This window comes from Eretmochelys imbricata, chromosome 20 (genome assembly GCF_965152235.1).
Source record: "Eretmochelys imbricata isolate rEreImb1 chromosome 20, rEreImb1.hap1, whole genome shotgun sequence".
In the NCBI taxonomy this organism is placed as follows: domain Eukaryota; kingdom Metazoa; phylum Chordata; order Testudines; family Cheloniidae; genus Eretmochelys; species Eretmochelys imbricata.
This window is the reverse complement of record NC_135591.1, coordinates 9,624,770-9,650,759: the sequence shown is the minus strand read 5'-3', so window position 1 is coordinate 9,650,759 and position 25,990 is coordinate 9,624,770.

Sequence of the window (25,990 nt, the reverse complement as noted above, 5' to 3'; positions counted from 1 at the left end):
ATTCTTGGTGCTTAATCCTTGTAGTTTCTCTTTTAAAATCTAGCAATAGCCCGAGTTCCCAGATGTATTTTCTTTCTGTTTTGTTTATTAATAAAATTTACCTTTTTTAAGAACAGGATTGGATTTTTGTGTCTTAAGAGGTTTGTGCACATGTTGTTTAATTAGCTGGTGGCAACAGCTGATTTCCTTTTTTCTTCTTTCTCAGCTCTTCCCCGGAGGGGTTGTGTGTGAAAGGGCTTGAGGGCACCCCACAGGAAGGAATTCCCAAGTGCGCCTTCCTGGGCTCTCAAAGGGGTTCTGCACTTGGGTGGTGGCAGCATCTACCCATCCAAGGTGAGAGAAAAGCTGCAACCTTGGGAGTTTAATACAAGCTTGGAGTGGCCAGTATTAATTTTCAGAATCCTTGCGGGCCCCCACCTTCCGCACTCAAAGTGCCTGAGTGGGGAATTAGCCTTGACACCCCCTCTGGCCCTTAAACCATGTGCCCCACTCCCAGTAGCTCAGTGGATATCAGTGGTGCTGTTACCCCCTCCCAGCCATCCCGGGAGTGTTGATGGGCACAGCAGGTTGCAGCCCCTGCAGAATCACCCTGTTGGTTCTTGTCCTGCCCCATGGGCTCAATGGCAAGGGAAGGCCCTGGGCTGTGTTGAAGGGGGTGAGGAAGGGGCGTTCACCCCTCAGTGGGTGCGGCGCAGGGACCAAGCAGCTCCATGGAATAATAACAATGCCTAGTGGCTCCGTCTCTCTCCAACCCCAACCCAAAGGGCTGCACCTCTGCCTGCCCATGGAAACCCACCGCACTGACAGGATGCCACAAATCACAGGAAGTGCATGTGCTCAGGACTGCTGGGTTTTCTCTCCAGCTCTGGGAGAGGAGTGGGGTCTAATGGTTAGAACGGGGGATGGGAAGGCTGGGTGTCCGGACTCCTGGGTTCTATTCACAGTGCAGGGAGGAGAGTGGAGTCTAGTGTCTTGTCTCCCTCTGTTAAGAAGAGGTAATGATGCTGATCTAGTTCATGGGGATAGGGGTAAGCCTTTCAAAGCTTAATTAATTAACCAATCAAATCACCTGGGTATGGAATGGGGGGCATGGTACCAACTGGGGGTGTCACTCACAGCAGGTGCCAGAGCTGATCTGGGAGCACTGGCAAGTGGAGCGGCCATGGTTGAAAGCCCCAAACTGGCACAGGACTAGGGCACCTGAGAGCCCCTGGCACAGATGACTAGGGGGAAATAAATGAGAGATGGGAGAGGTTTGGTGCAGCTGATCTCTAGGATCAATCCATCAACCCTGCCAGCTGGCTGGCTGCAGCAGTCGAGTGGCCAGTGCCCTGAGCTGGGAGATCAGAGACCAGGGGTCCAGTCCCAGTTCTGCTGCTGGGGGAAAATCCCTTTGCCTCTCTGTGCTGAGGCTGAGGTCTCTTAAGGTCACAGGATCTGTGACTCCATAACAAAACCGTATCCTCAGTTATGAGCTAACAAGAGCCCTAACGGTGCCAAGGGCTCTTGAGGGACAAGACTGACTTGGTCACAGTCTCTAATCAGCCCCCACAGAAGTACCTGCCAGAGAAGCTGTCCTTTGGTAACAGAGCCACTCTTCAATGCCACAGACAAAAGTTTAACATGATTCAATGGCTGGAAGCTGAAGCTTGACAAATTCAGCCCGGAAAAAAGGTGCAGTTTTGTGTCAGGGACAGTAATTAACCAATGGAGTGATTCCCCAAGGGCTGGGGGGAAGGTTTGGACTCCAGATCGGCTGTTTTCCTGGCAGATCTGCTCTGGTTCAGACAGGAGGGAATTCAGGGTAGTCACCTGGGCTGCCTTAGGCAGGAGGTCAGCCTAGATCACTGTGGCCCCTTCCGCCTTTGACTCTAGGAAATCACAAGCAGCAATTGCATGGGAACGTTCCTGTGAGTTCTGCATTTTCCACCCCCAGGTAGGGGGAGTGGGGGGCTCAGCCTCTGTGTGTGCTCCACGGGCTGCAGGGGTTGCTCGACAGCTACTGGGAAGCGCCTAGCTTACTGCAGGATCCAGTCCTAAATGAGAAGACCACGAATTTTCCTTCATTTTCACTCCACATTATCCCCTCATTATTGTGATTTTCTCCTGGCCATCTCAGTGTAATTGGCTCTGTGGCTCAGGACAGGGAGGAGGCAGAGTCTCAGGCATTTTCCCAGTACAGGGCCAGACCCTGGGGGGCTTGTCTTAGCTGGAATGATGCAGCCTCTTGGGGTGGTTGGTGTGGAACGAGTTTGCTGGGTCTCATGGCCATTCCACACAGAAAGACCCACAGCCACAAAGAACATGAGTGTCCCTCTCGCAGGACTGAATGGGCCCCAGAACCTGAACCCCCTTTCCCCCACGGCAGGGTCACTCTGAGATCTTGGCTACACACGGAATTTGCCCTGCTGTAGCCGGCGTGAGAATGGATTTGGTTTAGCCCCGTGTGCACACACGTGTCCATCGCTGTACACTTCATGTGGTAATTTACCCGTCACTGAGTCCAGAGCTCCAGCTCAATCACCTTTTGAACTGAGGATCCGTATCGCCCTTGCCTGCAAAAAGGGGGACCCATATTATTCGTAGGGACAGGATGCAGAAAGTCCTGGGTAACCCAGGAAATGAATATTAGGAAAAACTTTTTTGGGATATTAGGAAAAACTTTTTCACTAGCAGGATGGTGAACCACTGGAATGCGTTACCTAGGGAAGTGGTGGAATCTCCTTCCTTAGAGGTTTTTAAGGCCCGGCTTGACAAAGCCCTGGCTGGGATGATTTAGTTGGGGATCGGTCCTGCTTTGAGCTGGGGGTTGGACTAGATGACCTCCCTTCCAACCCTGATATTGTATGATTCTATGAACCCACTACAGTGTAAAACAGGTAGAAATATCTGTACCGGGAGTCTCAGTTGCTAGTGTCAGTGGTAACTGCAGTCAGTGTATGGTGGCACTCCTCACTGGGTGGGACAATTGGTGGAGGTCATGAACTACCTGAGGCAGTTCAGAGCTAGAAGGAGCACTGCAGGGGAGGTACTGGGAATCACGGGCATAGGAGCTCTCAATCCAATTGATCTAGAGGTGCTGCAGAATAAAGTGGGTGTAATAGGAGGGGCACTGGAATAGTTGCATATCCTGTTAATCTGTTCACTGCAAGCATTAGGCCTATTGCGGTGCTTGGAGGCTAATCTGACTGAAGCCGGGTTTAATATCTCCTTGCAGGATCATCAAGTGCTTGTGCAAGTTCTAGAGGAACAGGAGCAAGCCACCTGCTTGGCTATTACTGGTGCGCAAGCCCAGGCCTGGATACAGACAACAGTAGAAGGAATCATTTGAGAGGAATATGCTGGAAATTTGGAAAATCACTGGCTGAGATTCGGAAAGTAGTGTGGGCTAATGCTTCCCAAGAGGAAAGAGATCAACAAGCTTGGTGGACTCTTCATGACTTTGTATATTTCCATCAGAACAAAACTATTGTCGTGTACATGGTTAAGTCAGCAAGGGTGAAATATACAAAATCGCCCATTGTATCTCTGGGGCTATGGAAAAATAATGTGTAAATGATGCCCGAAGACCACTATGGGCGAGTCTAGCGAAAAGGACCTCGGACATCTACACTTTAAAGCTTGAAGAAGAGAGAGGACTGGGATATATTTCTGACAAGCGAGATGAACGCAGCAACACACCCTCCAGAGGTCACTTTGAGCTGAGACAGAATTCCTCTAACATGACTATTGCTGTATATACTGGACATGGTAGTTTTTGTTTTAGGACAAAATGTGGTTTGGTGGTAAATGGACATAATCTGACTGTTAGTGACAGTAACTTTTGTAACATAATGAAAATAATTTAGCTTCATGGGATAATGTTAGCACTCCCATACAGACACAACAAGATTTAAAGGTTAATCATCAAATTTATAACTATTTAATAACAAGGGTTCAATATCCAGGGATCCCTCTTAACGATATAACACAGAAACGGCTCAAGCCCCCACCCAGTAATCTGGGAAAATTAAACACTGCCTCTCGGTGCCTCTAAGAGGCAACACTTCTCCACTCAAAAGCACAGAGTCTGTGTATAGCCGAGAAAACTTTTAATAAAAAGGGGAAAGGAACCTGGCATTAATTTGGGAAAACACCTTAACCCTGATTTGAACACACCTGACCTGGGGCGTGCGCAGGGATTTACATGTGACTACTTTTGGGGGGCACTTTAACCACTGCCCCCCCACTCAATGCCCATGGGCCCTGTTGCCTCCTCCACCCCCCAGCTCCCACTTCCTCCCCAGGCTCCCCACCCATCTCCCCAGTGCCTCGCTGCCTCCCTCGCTGAGCATTGTCCTGAGCTCCAAACACTTACTGGAGGCTGTGGGTGAGGAAGGGAGGGGGGAAGGGATAGCTCTAGTGGTTTGAGCATTGGCCTGCTAAACCCAGGGTTGTGAGTTCAATCCTTGAGGGGGTCATTTAGGGATATGGGGCAAAAATTGGGGATTGGTCCTGTTTTGAGCAGGGGAGTGGACTAGATGACCTCTGGAGGTTCCTTCCACACCTGAGATATTCCATGACTCAGCTGGCTTCCTGGGCCCCCTCTCACAGAACTTTGCTGACAGCTAGGGTTGCCAACCCCCTGGGAGCGTACCAGAATTGGCATCCATCTCCCAGTGACTACAGAAAGCAATCCAGGATATTTTAATGTTATATCATAAAAATAAGACCAACAGGATCTTGTAAAGGGGATAAGGCAAAATACCGCATTTATTGTAAATATAATAAAAAGATCAGAATATACAATTCTATATCACTGCTATTCCTTATTTATCCACATATCCATTTATACATTCATTCATACAAGTTCTGCATAGTTGTTATAGTGACCAGCCTAGAGGTTGCTCGTGACAGAGTACTGTTGTTACGAATTACACCTAAGAGGACACGCACACAACTGCTGCGAATTATACCTGGTAAGACATGCACACAAATGCTACGAATTACACCTGGTATGACACGCACACAAATGCTGCGAATTATACCTGATAGGTCACGCACAGTTCGAATCTAGGCTGAGGCACATAAACAAAGTCCACAACTGCAGAGTTCCTAAAAGACACTAAATTTATTACGCTCGAGCGTGGTGCCCCCCTGCTAGCCAGGAGGGGACCCCAAATACAGATTATACAAAGGTTATATACTTTTTAGCAAAGCATGTTGTCCTCGTGCAATGGAAACCTTAGCCAATAAACAAACTCTTGTCTTATCTACCACCTATCCCTGCTTGGTGCATTCCTCATGCTAAACTAGTATGTTAATTACACAGCATGGTCCTAAAGCCATGCATCAGTAACTTTTATTATCAGGATGGGAGGTCTCACATCAAAGGCCAGGAGACAGGGAGTTAGAGACTGACAAAAAACAGATACTGGGAGTCAAGGCAGGCTGGAGACAAGGAGGAAGATTTTCACAGAGATGCAGTGTCTAAGGAACACTTCTCCTGGTGCTTGATGTGCTTGCTTTTAGACAATGGTGGGCCCCAAACCAAAATGGAGTCACACGTGCTAACTTTTCCTTAACACTGTCCAGGTAGCCTGTACACGAGGGTGGAGCTGAGTCTTTGTCAGATGCGCATCCGATGCTCCTGGAGGGTGGTGGCAGAACCAGACTCAAAAGTTCTCAGTTTTTATAGGAATTTGTTCCTATGCCAGTCTTTGGGAATTGCTTCATCATGCTGTTGTCATGATGGCTCCATGATGTTTATCTGGTTCTTCAGTTTTCTCATGCTTGGGATGGTTGGGTGGATTCCGGTTTTGCCCTCCGCGGATCATCCAGTTATCTCCACTCTGAGTGTTGCCGGCACCCAGTGCCGAGAGGCTGAACAACAGCTTGAGTTGGTTTGTTACCCGGTGTGCTGCACCCAATAATTACAACGGGGTGGAGAAGCAGAAAAGTTTATTTGCAGCTGCAAAAAGGTACAGGGAGAATAAAATCTCAAATTCTGCACAACAGAGCAGGAAGTTATACAGGCTTTTATATATATATTTTTTTTAGCATACTTATTTAATAGCAAGCTGCCCCAAGTATTCATATAGCCAGCCAATTTAGTTCCCAGCTAGTTTTTTGATTTTTTGTATTATTTGTTAAACTATATATATTTTTTTTGTTTGGCCTTGCTTAGTTTTAGGCAGTCTGACTCTGCAACATACTGTTGCAGATTCTTAGCATAACTGCTGTGTGTGCCTCCAGGCAGGGGGGCCAAGGACACTTGGGCCTAGTACGCAGAGCTGCTGCGAGTGCCTCCAGGCAGGAGGGGGGGCCAAGGACACCGGGGCCTAGTGCAAGGGGGCTTTATTGACACTTGTGGTCTTCCATCCCCTTGAGTTACCTAGTGGCCATGCCCCAGTGTTCCCAACAACTCCCCCCTTTGAGAACACTCAACAGCCTTGGCTTTGAGTTTTTTTACTTGGGCTACTTATTTTTTTATAATATGACTTTGCATAAGCACTTTGTGATAGCTCTGAAGAGAATGACTTATTAATTTTTTTAAAAGGGCCCTGACACATGATACTGCACAGCATAATACCAGTAATACAAGCAATACAGGAAAGAGAATTTTTAATAGCAGGCTAAATAAACCACCAAGCCAAGACGACAAACCCCAGCCTGAAAACAAGGTTTGCAACCAATCGTTTTCTGGGGCAGTATAGGCAACCTGTGCTCCGGCTCGGGCATGGGCCTCAGCCTGTACCACCTTTTTATAGATTTTATAACTGCTATTATTTACATATACACAACATTGGGGCCTGACGAGGGCACAAACCCCTCCTTGGGATGCCAAGAGATAGTTTAAAGCCAGCCTGTTTTGCAGGGAAAACGTCCTGAGCTGCTGTACCTTTTTATTTAAAGTTTTTATTGCTGACCTTAAATTACTAACCGAGTTTTTTAACTTTAAGGCCACCTTTTTAAGTACCATTTGCAGCTTTACAGTATAGCAGCCTATGCATGCCATGGCTGGCCCAGTAAACAGTGGTGCTATTCCCAGTACAGAGCACCCTACCAGCTTTTTGGTTGTGAGGGGATTTTTTATATTGCCCTCCAATGCCTTAGTTAGTTGCTGCAGGGTCTTTTTTTATGACTTAACAGAGGTGTTTTAGGCATTTTTAATTTTTTTTTTTGGGCAGTGTGGCAGTTATAGAAAGATGAGGAACTCCATGAGCTATATAACAGCTACCTGTCCAGTTGGCTGGCAGCACCTTGTAAGCCTTTCGGCCACATACAAAATAGTGACTTTGTAGGGCTTAGTAAGGACTGTTTTTTAAGGGGATTCCTGGGATATTTAAGGCTGCTTTGGTTGCTTTTTTAAACAATTTATATGCTTTTATGGGAGCATTTTATTTTTTTGATTGGGTACAAGTGGGGGCGTTTTTAATTGTGCTGTTTAAATTACATTTGCCATAGGGATTACTACAAACCCACCATTGGCTTGCTACATTGGAGATATTAACTGGACAGCAAGTTACATTTCCAAACCCCTTTTTTGTGGTAAGATTATTTGTAAGTGTTTTTTTAAAAGGGGAGGAACCATTACACCCACACTGTTGGCCTCCCCTGTTGGTCTTTATTTAATACCCATTAGCCCACTGTGTAATAACAGAGGAGCTTTTTTTTACAGGATGCCCATAGTGATTAGATTGGTTTCAGGTAAAACATAATACTTTTTTAGTGAGTACTGCAACTGAATACTCCTGGTCCTGATAGGTGGCTTGCTGTAAAGAGATTTTGTTTTAGAACGGTGAGTCCGTTCTTTCCTGCTCTTTGGTGGTGGCTAATTCTGCTAGGGTCAAGGGCAGCATGTTAAGGGGCATTTCCGTTTTGGGGGATAGTGGAGTTGGAGCACATACCCAGCAATCAGTTTGGTTTGTTAAATTAGTAACATGGTGCGCAAGCAAAACAAAGGAGTTATGCTTCCGATATGCACAGTTTGGAAATACCAATACAGAGAATAACAATGTTACCCAATTAATTATTATCAGAGTTTTTTTAACCCAGGGTCTCCAGTACCTGGATGGGCCTATTTTAGCTTTAAGGTGCCCGCTATTAGTGTTTTTTAAACAGTAGCTTTAGCCCGAGATTGTCACTAGATGAGGAGTCAGCAGGTTGGATGGTCCACTGTCCTGCTGACGAGGGGGCGGTTACTGCCTTTAGACGAGAGTGATGGATCCAGTTCTTGTGTCCCTTGATTTTTGCCGCTGTATGGGAGATCAGCAGGACGGTATAGGGTTCTTTTCACTTTTCCTGGAGAGGCTCGTTTTTTTAGGTGCAAACAAGCACAGAGTCACCGGGCTGTAAGGAGTGAACGGGAGAGTCCAAGGGGACAGGCTGGAAATCCTTGGTATACCTGTGAAGAGACAAGAGAACAGCAGACAGGGAACACATATATTGTGACAAAAAAATATTACCCAACTTTCATTCCCCTGACAGAACCGGGGTGCCATTCATAGGCCATGCCCTTCCAAACATAATTTTAAAGGGACTGAGCCCTAATCTACCCTTTGGGAGAATGCGGATACGGAGTAGGACGAGGGGCAAAGCATCAGGCCATTGCAGTGAGGCTTCTTGGCACACTTTTGAGAGATGCCGTTTAAGGGTCTGATTGGTACGCTCCACTACCCCACTGGCTTGCGATCTCCAGGGCGTATGGAGTTTCCAGGGGATCTGTAAGGCATGTGAGATGCTTTGAATGATTTTTGATGTGAAGTGTATCCCATTGTTAGATTCCATTCACAGGGGGAGTTTAAAGCGAGGAATGATCTCCTTAACAAACTTGAGGGCCACTGTTTTGGCAGTGCAGTTACGGCATGGGAAGGCTTTTGGCCATCCGCTGAACTGATCCACTATGACAAGGAGATATTTGAACCCTTGGGTCCGGGGAAACTCAGTAAAGTCTATTTGCCACACTTGTCCAGGGCCCGGAGTGGGTTCTAGGGCAGCTGGTGGCACAGGATGTCCCGGTCGGGGGTTATTCTTTTGGCAGACTAAGCAGTCTGCTTATACCTGGGCAGCCAGGGGTTGGAGTCCGGAAGTGATAAAGTATTTTTCTATTAGCTGGATAAGTGCTTTCTTGCCAGCATGAGTATGCAGCACACCAAAAGCATACTTTGAATTAGTAAAAATGTTGACCCGCTTTTTTTTTGACAGTTTAAGTGCACGGGTCAGGGCTATTCGTTCGGCAAGCTGGGCAGAGGTCCCAGCAGGCAAACCTTCAGCTTCCACAGTGTCATGGAGGGTCACAACAGCATAACCCGCCTTCTTTTGCCCATTTATTACAGTACTGCTACCATTAGTGTACTACTTATAATTTGCATTTGGGAGAGGTACATCCTTTAAATCCGGACGGCTGGAGTACTGGGCATCTATGATTTCTAAACAGTTATGTTTCTGTTCCTCTGTTTTTGGCAAGAGGGTGGCTGGGTTAAGGGAGGGGCAAGGCTGTAGGGTGACTTTAGAGTTCTTTAACAGCTTAGCCTGGTACCGAGCAATCCGAGCCTGGGTGAGCCAAAGCCCTCCCTTTGCAGCCAATAAGGCTCGGACCATATGGGGAGTATAGATTTGCATAACCCCTTTTAATGTTAGCTTCTCGGCTTTCTTAAGCAATAGGGCAGTAGCTGCGACCGCCCGTAAACATGCCGGCCAACCCTTTGCAACCTGATCCAATTGCTTAGAAAAATAAGCCACGGGACATCTCCATGCTCCTAACAGCTGTGTAAGCACTCCTAGAGCCACCCCCCTTCATTCATGTACATATAACTGAAACGGCTTAGAGAGATCCGGCAGGTCCAGAGCTGGGGCTTCCATTAATTTTTTTTTTAGGATTTTAAATGCCCTATCAGCCTCTGGGGTCCAATAGAAGGGGTCATGATTTGCTTTTTTTACATAGTTGTACAGGGGTTTAGCCCACAGTCCAAACTCTGGGATTCATATCCTGCAAAAGCCTGCCATACCCAGAAATGCCCTGAGCCGCTTACAATTATTTGGAGAGGAACTTGACAGATAGATTTTTTTTTTTTTTTTTGCTTGAACGCTGACGCTCCCCTTGCCTTAGCTGTAACCTGATCCCTCTCCACCTCAGACAACAGGGTTTTCAAGAGGATATTACAGTCGTTTTAATCGGCTTGTGACTACTGAGGCACCCCTGAAAGACTGAAAAAAACCTGCTTGAGTTCGTTGAGAATTTCCCAGCCTGTGTTTTAAAAGCTGCTAAGTCTATTGGATTGAATGGCACATGGGTGTAAACTTGCATAGTGGTAGCCTGACGTCCGTCTGCCCCTGGGCAAGCCACAACAGTCTCGGTAAGCAAAGGATAGAGTCCCACCGAGGGGGCAATCTCTGTAACCCGAGGCATCCTACCCTTATACGGTGGGAGTGTGGGGGCCGAAGGGGACACCGGCTCTGCCATTACAGTGGGGGTTGGGGGTCTGGGGACTAACATTAGCTGCTACCGAACCAGTCGGAGTCAGATTACAGTGCTGTAAAATATCTGGTTGAGTACATAAAGTCAGAAACAAATGCGCATACATATGTTCATTCCCTTTCCTTGTTCTCTGACAGAACAGGAGTAACTGAAGGATCGTGTTGTAATTAATTGACCCTCCTGGTGGCCACCACTCCTGGTCCTCTAGTTGATATTGAGGCCAGTCAACTGTACAGAATCGTTTTAATTGGCTTTTAGTCATTGGATTCGCACCAAAAACCTTCCAGTTTGCTAGAATGCACTCTAAGGGCGTACACCGTGCCCTAACCTCTGAGCTCTGTCCCTGTCCCATACCTACAGGGTAACTCTGGGCGTCCCCAGGTTCCAACAGAGCATATAATCCGGATTTTAAAAGGTTCCTACCTTATCCAAGGGACCGGTTCTTCACCGTGGCCTGCAGCTGCTCCTCCCCCATGTCTAAGGGACCGGTTCTTCACCGCCGTCCACAACAGCTTCTCCACTATATGAGTGCGTTGCACCATTGTGCCCTCTGGGGTCGATCAAATCGCGTCTCCTCCGAGGCCCCCGATGAACTCACCGGTGCGCGCTGGGCGTCGGTTCTCGCCGCAATCCTCGACCTCCAGGAGGGGTCCGGGCAAGGCTAAATTGCAGCCTCGTCGCCCACCCAGGGACGCCAAAAGCTGTTGCCGGCACCCAGTGCCGAGAGGCTGAACAACAGCTTGAGTTGGTTCGTTACCCGGTGTGCTGCACCCAATAATTACAACGGGGTGGAGAAGCAGAAAAGTTTATTTGCAGCTGCAAAAAGGTACAGGGAGAATAAAATCTCAAATCCTGCACAACAGAGCAGGAAGTTACACAGGCTTTTATACATTCTTTTTTCCAGCATACTTATTTAATAGCAAGCTGCCCCAAGTATCCATATAGCCAGCCAATTCAGTTCCCAGCTAGTTCCCTGATTCTCTGTATTATTTGTTAAACTATACATATTTCCCCTGTTTGGCCTTGCTTAGTTTCAGGCAGTCTGACTCTGCAACATACTGTTGCAGATTCTCAGCATAACTGCTGTGAGTGCCTCCAGGCAGGGGGGCCAAGGACACTTGGGCCTAGTACGCAGAGCTGCTGCGAGTGCCTCCAGGCAGGAGGGGGGGCCAAGGACACCGGGGCCTAGTGCAAGGGGGCTTTACTGACACTTGTGGTCTTCCATCCCCTCGAGTTACCTAGTGGCCATGCCCCAGTGTTCCCAACATGAGCATTCTTCAGCCGATGGATACTGAATTCTTAGGCTGGCACTTCCCTGATCATTCATTTATTATCTAAACCAAGCATCCATCCACATACATCCTCTATCTCTATTTTAATCACAATTGTTATTTCGCTGTCTCTCCTGACTTTAACAACTCTCGGGGTGTCACAAACATAACAAAGCGAGATAAAAACTACAGAGGGTGGGAGTCTCTGTGTACTGTTTCGAAGGGCAGTTACAAAGTATCACTTTGAGGACATACACAATTAGCAGCTTGTAAGTCTCACACAGAGAGGGAGAGAAACAGTAAAAACAAGAGACCAAAAAACAAACAAACAAGAGACATCTTAATTAGTAATACCCTGGAAATTAAACTATGGGGAATCAAACTCCCTTGTGGTTTTAGTATAGCACCTGGCACAATGGGGGCCAGGCCCATGACTGGGGCTCCTGGTATAGAACTGATCAATGAAATTGTTTTGAATTGTTCACTTTATTAATATAACTTCATAAGTAAAGTTTTAAGAATGAAACTACATTCATTCATAAAACCAGGTACCCCAATAACTGGCTAATTGAGTTTCACTTTCAATCCAATTGCTGCTTAAATCGCTGAATCTTACACTGTTTCAACATTCTAACTTCTGCTCACTGGTTGCCATTGCTTATACTTGTCCTTATTGTAACTCAAACTCCATTTTAAAATGCTCACTCCATTTTGTAAACACTGCTGCAACCTTCATTTTGCAAAACTCTGCTGTAATCTTATTAGTGTAGTTTAGATGTGTGAATGAGGTATGGATGGATGATGGAATCAACCTCCAGCCCCAGCCTGTCCTGATGAAATAAAGTGTAAACACCAAGGGCTGAAGATGCAGACAACAGCCCTGACAAAGCAAGAAGAGTCCACCCTAAAAAGAAAAGAACAAAAGTACAATTGAAGAAACATCAAAGCCAGGTCCCAGGCTGAAAGTCAGGTCTGCAATTGACGGGTGATCAATCACCCCGAACCCAGAGGCAGCGTGACACAGCAAGACCTATAGACTCTGGATTCAGACTAAAGCCTACAAAAAGGATAGGTCAGATGGAAGACTTTGGAGGTAACATTCTGCTGCCAACATGGAAGGGCATCGGTGTGCGCCCCACAGAGACCCAGCCCTTCCTTTTGCCCAGCTTTCTTGGCCAGTTAGCCACCACAAGCTACGAACCCAAGCCATGAACTCAAGCTACATTCAAGACTGGTATCTATCTAGCAGCTGCAGAACATTTGATGTGTGTGTGTGTGTGTACGTGTGTGTGTATACATAGGTATTAGATATTAGTTATTGGTCATCAATCAAATTGTGTTATAATAAACGTGACATCTTGTCTTGTCCCCTGAAACGATCCTGTGTGGTTTTGTCTGCACAACACTGGGTGCTACCGTAATACCATTCATAACAACGTCCCCTCTCGATTGAAAGACCTCAGCCAATGTCTCTAAACCCAGACACGGCGTCTTTCCAAAGGCCCAGATCCTAGCCCCATCCTAACTAGCCTCTGCCCTAACTCAGATATCTGCATTTGCAATGAGCCAAAGCCTGCCCTCCGTGGTGGCCGTGCACCTCCACTCGCCTGGATACCGCTCCGACGGGCACCTCAGAGAAGTCATTCGACAGGTAGACAACTGGTGGTAGCTTCTGGCCAAGCGTTTGGCCCTGGAGACGTGCAGGGCTGGGACTAGCAGGCACCACCCAGAGGTGTGAGCACCCAGAGGTGGGAGAAGGGGAGCAGCCAGTGGGGAGATAGGCAGCATGCTGTGAATTCAGGGTGAGGTGATGAACTCTCTGTATATTTCCCAAGCTGCAAACCCCTTTGGAAATGTGGGGCCAGCTGCTGCCTCTGCTGTGCTTTTACCTCCATGCTGGACTGACCCTCCGCTCCGGGGCAAAGGGCTGACAGCTGAGGGTCGTTAACTCGGGCTGATCTTCTGTTCATGCATCCGATGAAGTGAGCTGTAGCTCACGAAAGCTTATGCTCAAATAAATTGGTTAGTCTCTAAGGTGCCACAAGTCCTCCTTTTCTCTTTGCGAATACAGACTAACACGGCTGCTGCTCTGAAACTGGTTCTACTACAGACACCCTAGACAATAGACAATAGACAATGGGGGAGGTGTTGGTTGGATATTAGGGAAAAACTATTTCACTAGGAGGGTGGTGAAGCACTGGAATGCGTTACCTAGGGAGGTGGTGGAATCGCCATCCTTAGAGGTTTTTAAGGCCCAGATTGACAAAGTCCTGGCTGGGATGATTTAGTTGGGGTTGGTTCTGCTTTGAGCAGGGGATTGGACTAGATGACCTCCTGAGGTCCCTTCCAACCCTGATCTTCTATGAATAGACTGGCTCCCAGGGGTTTGTGGGGGAGGGGGTGGCCTGGCCACGAAGGCGCCTGGTCGAGGTCTGGGATCACTGAGGGAGGCTGAGGCAGGTGACAGCAGGGCTGGAAGGTTATAAAGGGCAGGGGCTGATCTATTCTGGGTCGTTGTACATTTTCACCAGCTAAAGAGGCGCGACCCCAGAGCGACCCCCCGCCCCCGCGGCTGCTGCAGGATCCTGACGAGATAAAGGGGACCCTGAGACCTGAACCCAGACAGACCCTGAAGGGCCCCCAAGCAGGGCCGGTGCAACCACTAGGCGAACTAGGTGGTTGCGTAGGGTGCCAAGTGGTTGGGGGGTGCCAAAAAGCGCTGCCCTGGCTTGGCAGGGAGGAGCCGCCTTCCAGAGGCACCGGAGAGCCAGAGTGTCTGCTTGCAGGGGCGGCGAACCCCAGCCATGGAAGAGCCGGCGCGGCACAAGGGGGGCAGCAGACCTGCAAAGGTGGTGGCGCCGCAAGTGAGTCGCAGCCGCACCCCCCGCCAAGGCTGCGGCCCGGCACCCCCCCCCGGGGGCTCCTGCAGGTTACAGCAGATGCATGCGGGCACCGGCCCCCGTGTGCCCCCCGGCTCCGCCCTCGCCACACTCAGGCTCTGCGAGTCTTCTTTTTTGATTGCTGAAATATGGTAACTCTAGGTGAGGGGGAAGCCGGGGGGGCGCATGGGGGCCAGCGCCTGCATGCATCCGCTGCAGCCTGCAGGAGCCCCTGGAGGAGGGGGGTGCGGGGCCGCAGCCTGGGCAGGAGGTGTGGGGGGCGGCGCGGCGGCTCCCCGCTAGCTTTGCAGCGCTGCTGCTCCCCTGCGCCGCACCGGCTCCTCCATGGCTGGGGCTCGCCGCCACCGCAAGCGGGACGCTCTGGCTCTCCAGTGCCTCCGGAAGGGGCTCCTCCCTGCCGAGCTACTGCAGCGGCCCAGGGTGGGGTGGGGAGGGCTCGCAGAGGGGCTGTGCACCCTCCAAGGGAGTTCAGGGGGCAGGGAGGGGGGAATCTGGTCTGGGGAGCAGCCCCTGGGCACAGCTGGCCCCTGTGGTCTATAAAGGCTTGTTGGGATTTGCCTCTCAATGAATAATGTGCAGGGGGGGGGGGCGGGGGCACAAGGTGGAAGTTTCGCCTAGGGTGCAAAATATCCTTGCACCAGCCCTGCTCCCAAGGCACTGGGCACCAGGGGCACAGCATGGTTCTGTGCCAGGGCCCACGGCAGGGGCAGCAGGCCGGGTGGGGCTCTTCGGTGCCCCAGGCTGGGGCTGGGCATCACTCCAGGCCTATCTTGCAGCAGCGCAGCCGTCCAGTCGATGCCGGCGCACTGGCAGTGGCAGGTGGAGTCGGTGCGAATGTCCCAGGAGCCGCAGCCGATTCCGCAGGCGCAGCCCGTGGGCTTGTGCCCTGTGGGGGGATGGGGGAGGTGGAGTCACTGCAAGTCCTTACCAAGGTGTGTTGGGCCCTAAGGAGTGGACAAGTCTCTGACCAGGTGTCTGTCTCAGCTGGATTCCCTGGAGTCCTAAAGGCACTGAGGATATGTGGCCTATGCTTGAGGAAGAGCAGGACCTCTTGGGGGGCTGACCCATGACAAATCCCCACTCCTCTTGCAGACCTGAGAATGGAACCCAGGAGTCCTGGCTCCCAGCCCCCTGCTCTAACCCAACAGACACAGGTGCCCTCCCAGAACCAGCAATGGAACCCAGGACTCCTGGCTCCCTGCTCTAATGCACTAGACCTCAACACTCTCCTAGAGCTATGAAAGAGAACCCAGGAGTCCTGCACTGACCATCAGCCTCTCCAGCACCCAGATGCCCTGAACCATGGCACAGGGAAAATCCTAGGAGCAGAAGCCTGCCGGGATTGACATAATAAGCAGATCCCCCTACGCCCAGGCCACAATAGCCTTCCTGGGAGAAGTGGCTGTGTGCAGGGGAAGCTCCTGACTGGAGGTGCTGCAGAGGGGGGTTCCCCAGGGCTCCCCTTCACTAGTGCTGAATTCATAGATCTCATTGACACTGACTGGGCTCCTGCTGGGTGCACGGAACTGAACAAGCCCAACCCCTCTCGGCAAGGCGCAATTCTTCCATTGTCCCCAGCCCCAGGGCAGCTGCTCACCCAGCCCCGCTCCCTCAGCAAACAGACTTCACTCACATCAGAGCAGCCACGGACTGGTTGGTGCAGACGTGGCACCCTTTCTGCCAGTGGCTGTTGGCAGCAACAAGGGCCAGGGTCAACCAGCTCAGGGACCTTGTTGAAAATGACACACGCCAGGCCCCCCAGGGACATTTCCCCTGGACCCTCCTAGCCAGCAATTGTTCCTCACCCACAGCACTGAGTCCATGTGAAAACTACAGAAAACTTCATTAAGGGGACCAGGCACAGAGCTGGCACCTGGGAAAGCAGCAACCACAACTCATCTCGATATGTGCACTCCTCCTCCTCCCCCTCCCCTGCTCTATTTGCCCCATACAAAGGATGTCTACAACTAATAACTAAACCACCCACCTCTGCAGTGCCTTTGGCGGTGCCCTTCCCTGCAGGGGTGAATGTCCAATTAACCCCCATTCTGCTTTGCACCATCCCAGAGCCCTGGAAAACACTGGGCCAGCCCCCTTCCAGCTGCCAGGGGAAGCTGCCTGGTCCCACACAGAGACCCACAGGCTGGCCCAGCGATAGTGATTTCAGCTACGCTGGTGCTGGCAGGGGGCGTTGCCTCGAACCACAACACCATCTCCACAATGCCATCTCTGTACACCAGTCCACTACTGATCCAGCTACAGCAATTACAGTGCCAGTGGCACCGGGGAAAGGGGCCCTTATCAGAGTCACTCAGCGCGGTCAGTGCACTCAGCAGTTTCAGGAAAGAGCTACCAGGGATGGGGGCCCATTAGCAGATAAAATACCCATGCACAGAATCCATATCACCACACTCTCCCCCCCGCCCCCCACCTTAAAATGAACCTGGCTGGTTTGTGCCCATGCTCTACTCAACTGTGCAAGATGAAGGCTCTGGTTATGGTGACTCCTCACTCAGGGTTTGCTGGTGCACTTCTGCTGCAGTCTTGTCGTACAACAAGGAGCCCCATCTTTCATCAGCCCTGCGCCCACAACGTAAATGAATGTTAAACCAAATGGCCAAAATGGTCCCAGTGGGCAACAAACATGCAAATAAGGTCCAGCTCATTCTGTCTCTTCCTCCAGTTCACCACTAGATGGCGGCAGAGAGCCCCTCTCCTCTACATTTTAGACCAGAGGGCTTTTTGAGGTGCCCTGTGTACATTGGGCGGGGAGGGGGTTGACTGGATTGAGCACACAGGGCTGGTGCTGTATTTGCTGCTTTTTATTGCCCTAGAGGGGTTCTCACATTCAGGTGTCAGGTGCCACCGAGGTTATCCTAGCACTTTACAGGTGGAGGATTTTTCCTCTGGCCAGGAGGGATTTTAAAGGGGTTTACCCTTCCCTTTATAATTATGACAACCCCACATCGGCAGTGGGCTGAGTGGGGCCGGCGGCCAGGACCCCAGATCGGCAGTGGGCTGAGCAGGGGGCTAGGAGCCAGAACGCCCAGACTGGCAGCAGGCTGAGCGGGGCCGGCGGCTGGGACCCCAGACCAGCAGTGGGCTGAGCGGTTTGGCCCGCTGCCACTCAGCTCGCTGCCGATCTGGGGTTCGTCCACCAGCTCCTGCCAGCCAGGGTCCCAGCTGCCGGCCCCACTCAGCCCGCTGCCGGTCTGGGATCCCGGCCCTGGCCACATAAAGTGGGTACCTACCTTCTCCCTGGTTCTAGCCCATTCTCTTCCTCTCTCTCTGCACTGAGCTGAGGGTGGGAGTGCACTGAGCACAGGGCTGGGGGTGAAGGAGCAGGCTGGGGGTTGGGGTGTAGGGTCTGGCCAGGAGCTAGAATGAAGGAGGGAGCTCAGGGTTGGGACAAGAGGTTTGGGTGTGGAACGCTTACCAGGGCAGCTCCCATTTGGTGTGAGGTGTGCAGGTGGGAATGGGGGGGGGAGGAGTGCAGGAGCTCCCATTTGGTGCTCAGGGTGGGGGTGGGAATGTGGGGGGTGCAAGAGTCAGGGTATGGGGGGGCTGGTATGTGTGGGGGTGCAGGAGTCAGGGCAGGGGTCTGCAAGTGTGTGAGGAGGATGCAGGAGTCAGGACAGAGGGCTGGGGACATGTGAGGGTGGTGCAGGAGTCAGGGCATGGGGTATGGGGGGGCTGGGTATGTGTGGGGGTGCTGGAGTCAGGGCTGGGGTCGTGAGGGGGATGCAGGGGTCAGGGCAGGAGGCTGGGGTGTGGGGGGGTGCACGGGTCAGGGCAGAGGGCTGGGGTGTGGGGGGGGTACTGGAGTCAGGGCTGGGGTTGTGGGGGATTGGGGGTCAGGGCAGAGGGCTGGGGTGTGGGGGGGTGCAGGGGTCAGGGCTGGGGGTGTGGGCTAGGGTCCTAGGGGTGCTACCAATCCCCTGCCCAGAGCAGTTCATGGCAAGGGGCTGGAGGGGATATGCCCTGATTCCACCCCCCTTCCCCAAGGCCCCGTCCCCACCTCTTCTCCACCTCCGCCCCAGAGGCACAAGCAAGCTCTGGCTCCACTTCTCCTCCTCCCTCGCAAGGGCCATCAGCGGATCAAGGGAGAGGAGGAGGGGCAGGAACCCAGCACGCAGGCAGAAGAGGCGAGGGAGGGGGGACCTTGCCTGCCCTGCAGCAGCAGCCGGCAGGACCAAGCTTCTTCACCCTGTCCCCACATGGGGGGGTGGGTGCGGAGAAGAGCAGGCCGGGGCGGGCAGGATTTTTAATGGCATGGTGCTGCCTGCTGGGGTCCCGGCCTGGGTTCGGCAGCGGGCTGAGTGGGGCTGGCGGCTGGGACCCAGCAGGCAGCAGTGTGCCATTAAAAATCGGCTCGCGTGCCATCTTTGGCACGCGTGCCATAGGTCGCCGATCCTTGGTCTAAACAAACTGTTCCCTGATAGTTAGTGATGAGCTGGGGAAGGTGTGACCAGGGTCCCAGGGGGCCACAATGAGATTGCTCAATTAATTGAAACTCCAAAGAATGGGGCAGATGGTCCCCAAAACTGGTGGTTATTTCTAATACTTAGATTCACCAAGCCAGCAAGAAAACAGCTTCCCCAATACCTTACTGGTTACCCAGAAGCCAGAAATAAGTTACCTTAAAGCAACCCAGCCTTGAGCTCTCACCCCGACAACCAAGTCAAATATGATGAGGATTACTGAAAATCTTGTGCTCAAGGCTGAATCCCCATTCTGTCACTTCGAGTGCAGGAAGTAGGGGCCCGCAAGGAATTAAAAAGTTAATACTTGCCACCTCCGCTTTCTATTACACTCCCAAGATTACAGATGTAAGCAGTGTCAGGATGAGCTCCACCCTGACATCTGGTGGTGAGGTGTGGCAAGTTGTGGAAAAGAACTTCAGGGGCCGATCTATTTGCATAGGCACACCCACCCCGCCTAGAATGAGGCCATAGCTGCCCAAATGGTCACTTTGGCTGCTGTGGGATCCCCAGTGTCTCTATTATCGGGGCAGGAAGAATAACTTGCTAATAACCTGATTATCGGAACTGTGCTTGGAACTGTACTTGGCCTTTTGTTATGATGGAGGGATTCACCATCAACTTAGTAGCACTCGCTAGGCAAGGGTCATGGGTTCCAATTCTCTGTGAATTGAGAGAGGCTGGGGTCAAGTATTAATACTTGGTGGTATGGGTAAGGGCCCTACATGCTAATTGCACTTCCTCCTCTCTCCACTGTGGAATATCAGAGCTAATTTTGATTCTATTAGGAGTCTAGTTAAAGGCTGCTGAGCATGTTTTGGGCTATTGGTGTACCAGCACTGAGGCTCCCCTACTACAAGCTGAATTCACCAAAGAGCTGAACTGCCTAAGAGCTGCAATCACTGAGTGTTGTGTTAAGTAGTGGGGAGCCTGAAGATATATTGTGGAGCAGTTTGCCGGATGGCTGGAGTGCCTTGTGGACAGGCTGGTGGAGCAGTTTGTGGGACGGTGGGTGGGAGCTGCTGGAATGGAGTGGAGCAGTTTGTGGGATGATGGGAGCTGCTTGTGGGATGTGGAGTGGAGCAGTTTGTGGGGCGACGGGAGCTGCTTGTGGGCAGCGGAGCGGAGCCGAGCGAAGCAGTTCGTGGGGGGCGGCTGGCGGAGCGGAGCAAAGGCCTATGCAGCTGTGGGGTGGTCAGCTTCAGATCACGTAAGGTGCCCCTTACCTTTCTTCCCCCCCTCCCCCCTATCTCCACCCAGGTCGGGAGGTAAAGCTCTGACTTTCGAACTCTGGGGCTGCCCTGACCAGGGAAAGAGACTTTGGGGTCATTGGACTTTTGGGACTTTGGGTGATTTGGGGTTGCTGGACTCAGAACCAAAGGGAAAGAGCATGCCCCAATTTGCTTGGGGTGGGGTTTTGCTCACGGGATGTGTTACGAATCCTGTTGGTGGTGTTTCCCCAACATAATGCCACATTGTTTCTCTCTGTTATTAAAAGGCTTTTTGCTACGCTCAGACTATGTGCTTGCGAGAGGGGAAGTATTGCCTCTTGGAGGTGCCCAGCGGGGGTGGTATATATTTGTCCCAGGTCACTGGGTGGGGGCTCGAGCCGGTTTGCATTGTGTTATTGGAATGAATCCCCTAGATATTGAACCCGGCCCTTGTTGCTGCCAACTCTGATGGGCAGAAGGGTTACACAAGCAAACAAAAGCATCTGTTGAGCACTCCGTTTTAGCAAATGGGTAACAGAATTTTTACCCAAGTTTTTATAAATTCATTTCCTTGTGATACCAATTTAACTTTTGTTCACTGTTTGGAAGCACAAACTTTAACAAACCTAATTTCCTTCAACATAACATAAAAAAAGAGGATAAAATTCAACCAAAATAAATTTTAAATACAGGTTTATGCAAATACTTGGAGGGTATTAAACATTTATGACACTTGGGTACGTTTGGCAAACAAAGGTGGAACCCTGTTAGCTTTCACATTTTGCCACATAACCAGACATGATATATATTGCTATATTTTTTAACATTTTTGCTATAACATTCTTATAACTATATTTTCATATTTAATAAAGGCACAACCAAATTGAAGAAACCCCCCAAAAGAAACTGACATTTTGTTAGCATTACCCTGGCATTAATGTTGAGGTTCCCCCCTGTACAGTTTTTTAAATAAAAAAACCGTGATTAATAAAAAAGAATGGTTTTTGTTTTCAATTGCATTATTTGTTGAGGCAAAAATATATGTACATGTATTTATAACTGAGGCCTTTTTGACTTTTGCAAAGAAATTAATTGGCATTCCGACGGTTATGCACCAACCATAATATTAAAATAATGTGATACCCACATATAAAAAAAGGACAAAATTGACTTTTGTTGCAACAAACCAAAAAGTAATCACATGACACACAGACACCATACAACACAGACCAACATACACAACATACAAAACAAATGTAGAATTATTTTAAAAAATGCTCTTAAATGGAAATAAGAAAAGCCCATCTTTGAAATATTAGTCAGTGATTAGAATCAGAAGATGAATTAAAATTTATGTTGAAGGGTTAAAAAATTAACTTCCTGGGCTTATTTAAAGTAAAGTTTTTACCTTGTTTTCTCTTTGTTTGTTTGTTGTTGCTCAGTCTTTTCTGTGACTGTGATTTCTGTAATAACTAGAACTTTTAACTTTTAAAACAAAGAAAGAGCAGAAGTGAGGAGAGATGGGGGGGCAAGGGGGAAGAACAAGGGAGGGAGGGAGGGAAACCTGAGCCAAGGAAGAAATTCATTATCTCTGTCAAGTTGTAAAGTACAGGCAGCAGCAGCAAATTTAGCAAACTGTGAGAGGCTATGAAGGAAAACTTAAACAGGTATGTAAAAATATTTGAGAATGAAAGTTCTATTATTAACTCTGAGTGAGGAGTGGGGTTCCATGGGCTAAAGCAGTGACCCCGGAGAGTGGAGTGGGAGTCGTTACCTGTTCTTGCAAAATCTGAATGTGTTCTCCCAGTGTCTGTTGCTTTTGTGTTGCTTCTGTTGCTTTTTATAAAATGTTCTTTGTTTCTGTTACTAGCCCTGGCAATTTTGTGGAGTGTTGTCGTAACCATCTAACAGCCATGGCCATAATTTGCAATATTGTACATTTCTTATTATTTATTATTTCTTCTTCTTTCTTTTTATTAAGGCTACAGTCTCTGCCCTAGCCTTACAGATTCCATTCCATGTTTCCCCACTTTGTGTTTGACACTCATATGGCCTTCCTTCACTGGCTACCCAGCACATCCATAGCTCATCAAATTCTGTAGGCATTTGAAGGGTGGGGATAAGGGGGTCCCCTTGTTTGTAGTCTTTTGTCATGTTAGGTCCCTGCCGTTCCTCAGCTTCGGTTCAGGCCTGAGCACAGCACGGAGCCGGCATCTGTGTTAGTTCTATTCCAGGGGCTGTGCTCTGCGCCCCGTCATGCCAGGCGCTGCACAGGCCATGGTGAAACACTCCCTGCCCCAAAGAGCTGCCAAGAGACAGTAGTAGCTGGATTCAGTAGTAGCGGGAATATATTTATGTAAATATCTAGTGCCTAGTACATTAGCAACAATTTTGCCAAGTTCATGTACTGGACAGTGAACTTGTAAACATCTGCTTTAACTCATGGCCTGACTTTGGTTCACAGCCGCTGGTTCAGGCCTCAGATCTTGCACCAGGCCCAGTGCTCTCTCTCTACTGTATAGGGCAGCTGGGCGCTGGAGAGGGGGTTGAGGTCTAGTGCATTACAGGAGGGGGGCAGGGAGCCAGGTCTCCTGGGTTCCATCACTATTCCTGGGAGGGGACCTGTCTATTGAGTTAGAGCAAGGGCCTGGGAGCCAGGACTCCTGGGTTCCAGTCCCAGCTCTGGGACAGGAGTCAGGATCTGTCACAGATCCACAGGATCTGTGCTATGCCCCAGCTTTTAAACATTCCCTCAAAGGCACCCTTGCTGTGGGCCAGCCCGCAGACAGGTTCTGCCCTTCCTGAAGCACAGGCCACATATAAAATAAAATATTGACTATAAAATACGCAAAAGCCCAGTGCTCCGTGGAGATGCCTAAGAAGCACTAGCAAAGTTGCTGTCACATATCATTCTCCCCCGTGGCCTGCCGAAGACCGGCCATTGGAAGCAGAGTGCTGCGGACTCAGCTTCAACTCTGACTGCGTGTAGTTGTGACTTGGGGTGCTTTCAGCCTACAGTAATAGTGATTTTTGTATCAATAAAAGAGGCTGTGTCAATCACTTAGTGGACGGAGGTGCCGTGTCCCCAGGAAATTCCTAAGACCACCCTGGCATAGTTAGCCCTTGGGGGTAACACAGTGAATCCAGCTGAGACAGACTCCTGGCCAGAGACTTGTCCACTCTTCAGGGCCCACCGCGCCTCAGCAAGGATTTGTAGTGACACCTTGCAGCCTTTACAACCAGTCAGGTTTCTTGGCTGGAACGCAGCCCAGCAAGTCCCCAGGTTAGCGCAGAGAAGCAAAGGCTAAGACACCTTCCATCCTGGCCACGCCAGCGCACCAACCTGCCAAGCTGGCCTGGAATCCATTTTTGGCCTTTTCTCTTTGTCAGTCCCAGGTGAGAGCTCTGCATCTCCCCAGAGGCCAGCTCTTATCCTAGCCTCCTGCCACCCCGCAGTCCATTCGCCTCCTCCCCCAGGCCCATGCTGAGTTCTCATGTTCCGCCTGCAGGTGTCAGTTGTTCTGTCTTTCCAGCCCTTCCATTGATACGGGTCAGCAGGGCCAGCCCACAACATTTTGGCACCTGAGGCGGAGAGCTCAAATGACGCCCCCATGCCCCCTTGCTTGAGCCAAAACTTTGAAAGGTCTCAATTCTGCCTTCTTCTTCTTCTACTCCTCTCATGGTACTGCTCTGCTACCTACCCCAATAAAGGAGAACCAACAACTTAAAATGCCTTGTTCAAAAATTTTAAGTAACACTTAACTTTCAAATGCCTGAACAGCAAATGTAACTTTTCTTGTCTGCATAGTAAACACTGGCATTTTTATCTGTTTGAATAATCAAAGTGGTGCTTTCCGTGCCTTCTTGGTTGCAAAGATTTGAACTGCTTCCTGCTGAAGGTCCACAGTCTGGGCCAGCTCATGCTCTATGGAGATGGTTGCAAGGCCGACCAGCCTCTCCTGGGTCCTTGTGGGGCGTAGATGTGTTTTTATGAACTTCAGCTTGGAGAAGCTGCATTCTCCACTGGCAACTGTTATACAGGAAGTGTTAGAAGTATGCGCAGAGCAACTAAAGCATTTGGAAAGAGGGTGGTCATCTTATTTGTGCTCATAGAGTCCAGAACAGCCTTTGGAGTTGATCCTGCTGAAATGTATCTTGAAAGGGCTTTCAGTTCATCACCTAAATCACTCGCATCAATATCACGCATGCGTCAACACTGTCTCTAGTGCCCTGCGTTGCTGGTGTAGGTCTTCTTCAGGTATAGTGAGGAGTTTGGGAATATCATACAACATCCCAAATATACTGCTATGTTCTTTGAGCTGCAGGAAACGTTCTTCAACTGACTGTACTGCACAATCTAGCACCTGATTAAAGAATTCAGCTTTGAATTGTTGTTTGGGGTCTCTTATGAGATTATCCCGTGCCTCGTAATCAAAATGTCTTCTTCTTCGGTGACTCTTGTATTCTTGAATAGGTGGGAAAATAACTTCAGTGTGAAGTTCCTCTGCCAACTTCTGTGCACGCTTCAGAACATTTTGAAATCCCTCATCTGACTGGTAAGACTGTAGGTATGACTTTGCTTTGTCCAATTGTTCCATTGCTGCAGATATATCAAGGTCAACACCTTGGAGTCTCTTGCTTACAACATTTATTTCAAACAGTCTCATGCCACAACACTAAGCCACACAGAAATTTGAAGTGATGTATGTTTCTGGTGATTCCACTTCCCTCTGCCACTGTTCTCCCACGAACACTTCCTGTCATAGCCTTATACTCCATAATGGCAACTATGGCATCATCTATCTTCCCAATTTGGTGTTTGATGGGCTTTATCGCATCCACTCGACTTTCCCATCGTGTGGCACTCAGTGGTTTCAGTGTCAGAGAGGATGTTCCCAGATGTTGCTTCAAAATTTGCCATCGATGAGTTGATGCAGAGAAAAATACATAAATGCTTTGAATTACATTAAAAATTCAGCAGCCTCACTAGAAGCTGATGCTGCATCACTGACCACCAAGTTCAGTGAATGAAAACTGCATGGGACAGGGTTTAACTCTCGGATCCGTGTCTGCTCTCCTCTGTCCTTTCCTCTCATGTTGGCACCGTTATCGTAGCCCTGACCTCTCATGTCAGCTATCGCAATGCCCGTATCTTCCAGCTTTTTAAGAAGCACATTTGTCATACCAGCTCCTGTAGTATCATCAATGTCAATACATTCTAGAAAATGCCCTCTGACCGTCACCACTGCCGGGACATTTTCACTAGGTTCTGTTGTTGTTACAAAATGCTCCATTAAAGTCATTTGTTCCGTATGGCTGATGTCAGGTGTGCAGTCCAGAATAACAGAGTAATATCTGCTGACTTCAGATCTGCCACAATCTTCTGTTTGACTTTTGTTGCCAGTTGCTGTATGATCTCATTTTGAATTGTTTTTCCAAGATAGTGGTGTGTGTACATTGCTTGGGTGGTGACTCTTCTTAGATGCTCCTGGAGCACAGCATCAAACTCAGCCATCAGTTCCACAATTTTAAGGAAGTTTCCATTGTTTGGCACATACAGCGGATCTGAAGTGCCGCGCCGTGCTAGGTTTTGGGTAGCAAGTATACTCACAATGGCAATGAGCCTTTTCAGAACATTTTGCCAGTAAAGAGACTCTGATGAAATCTT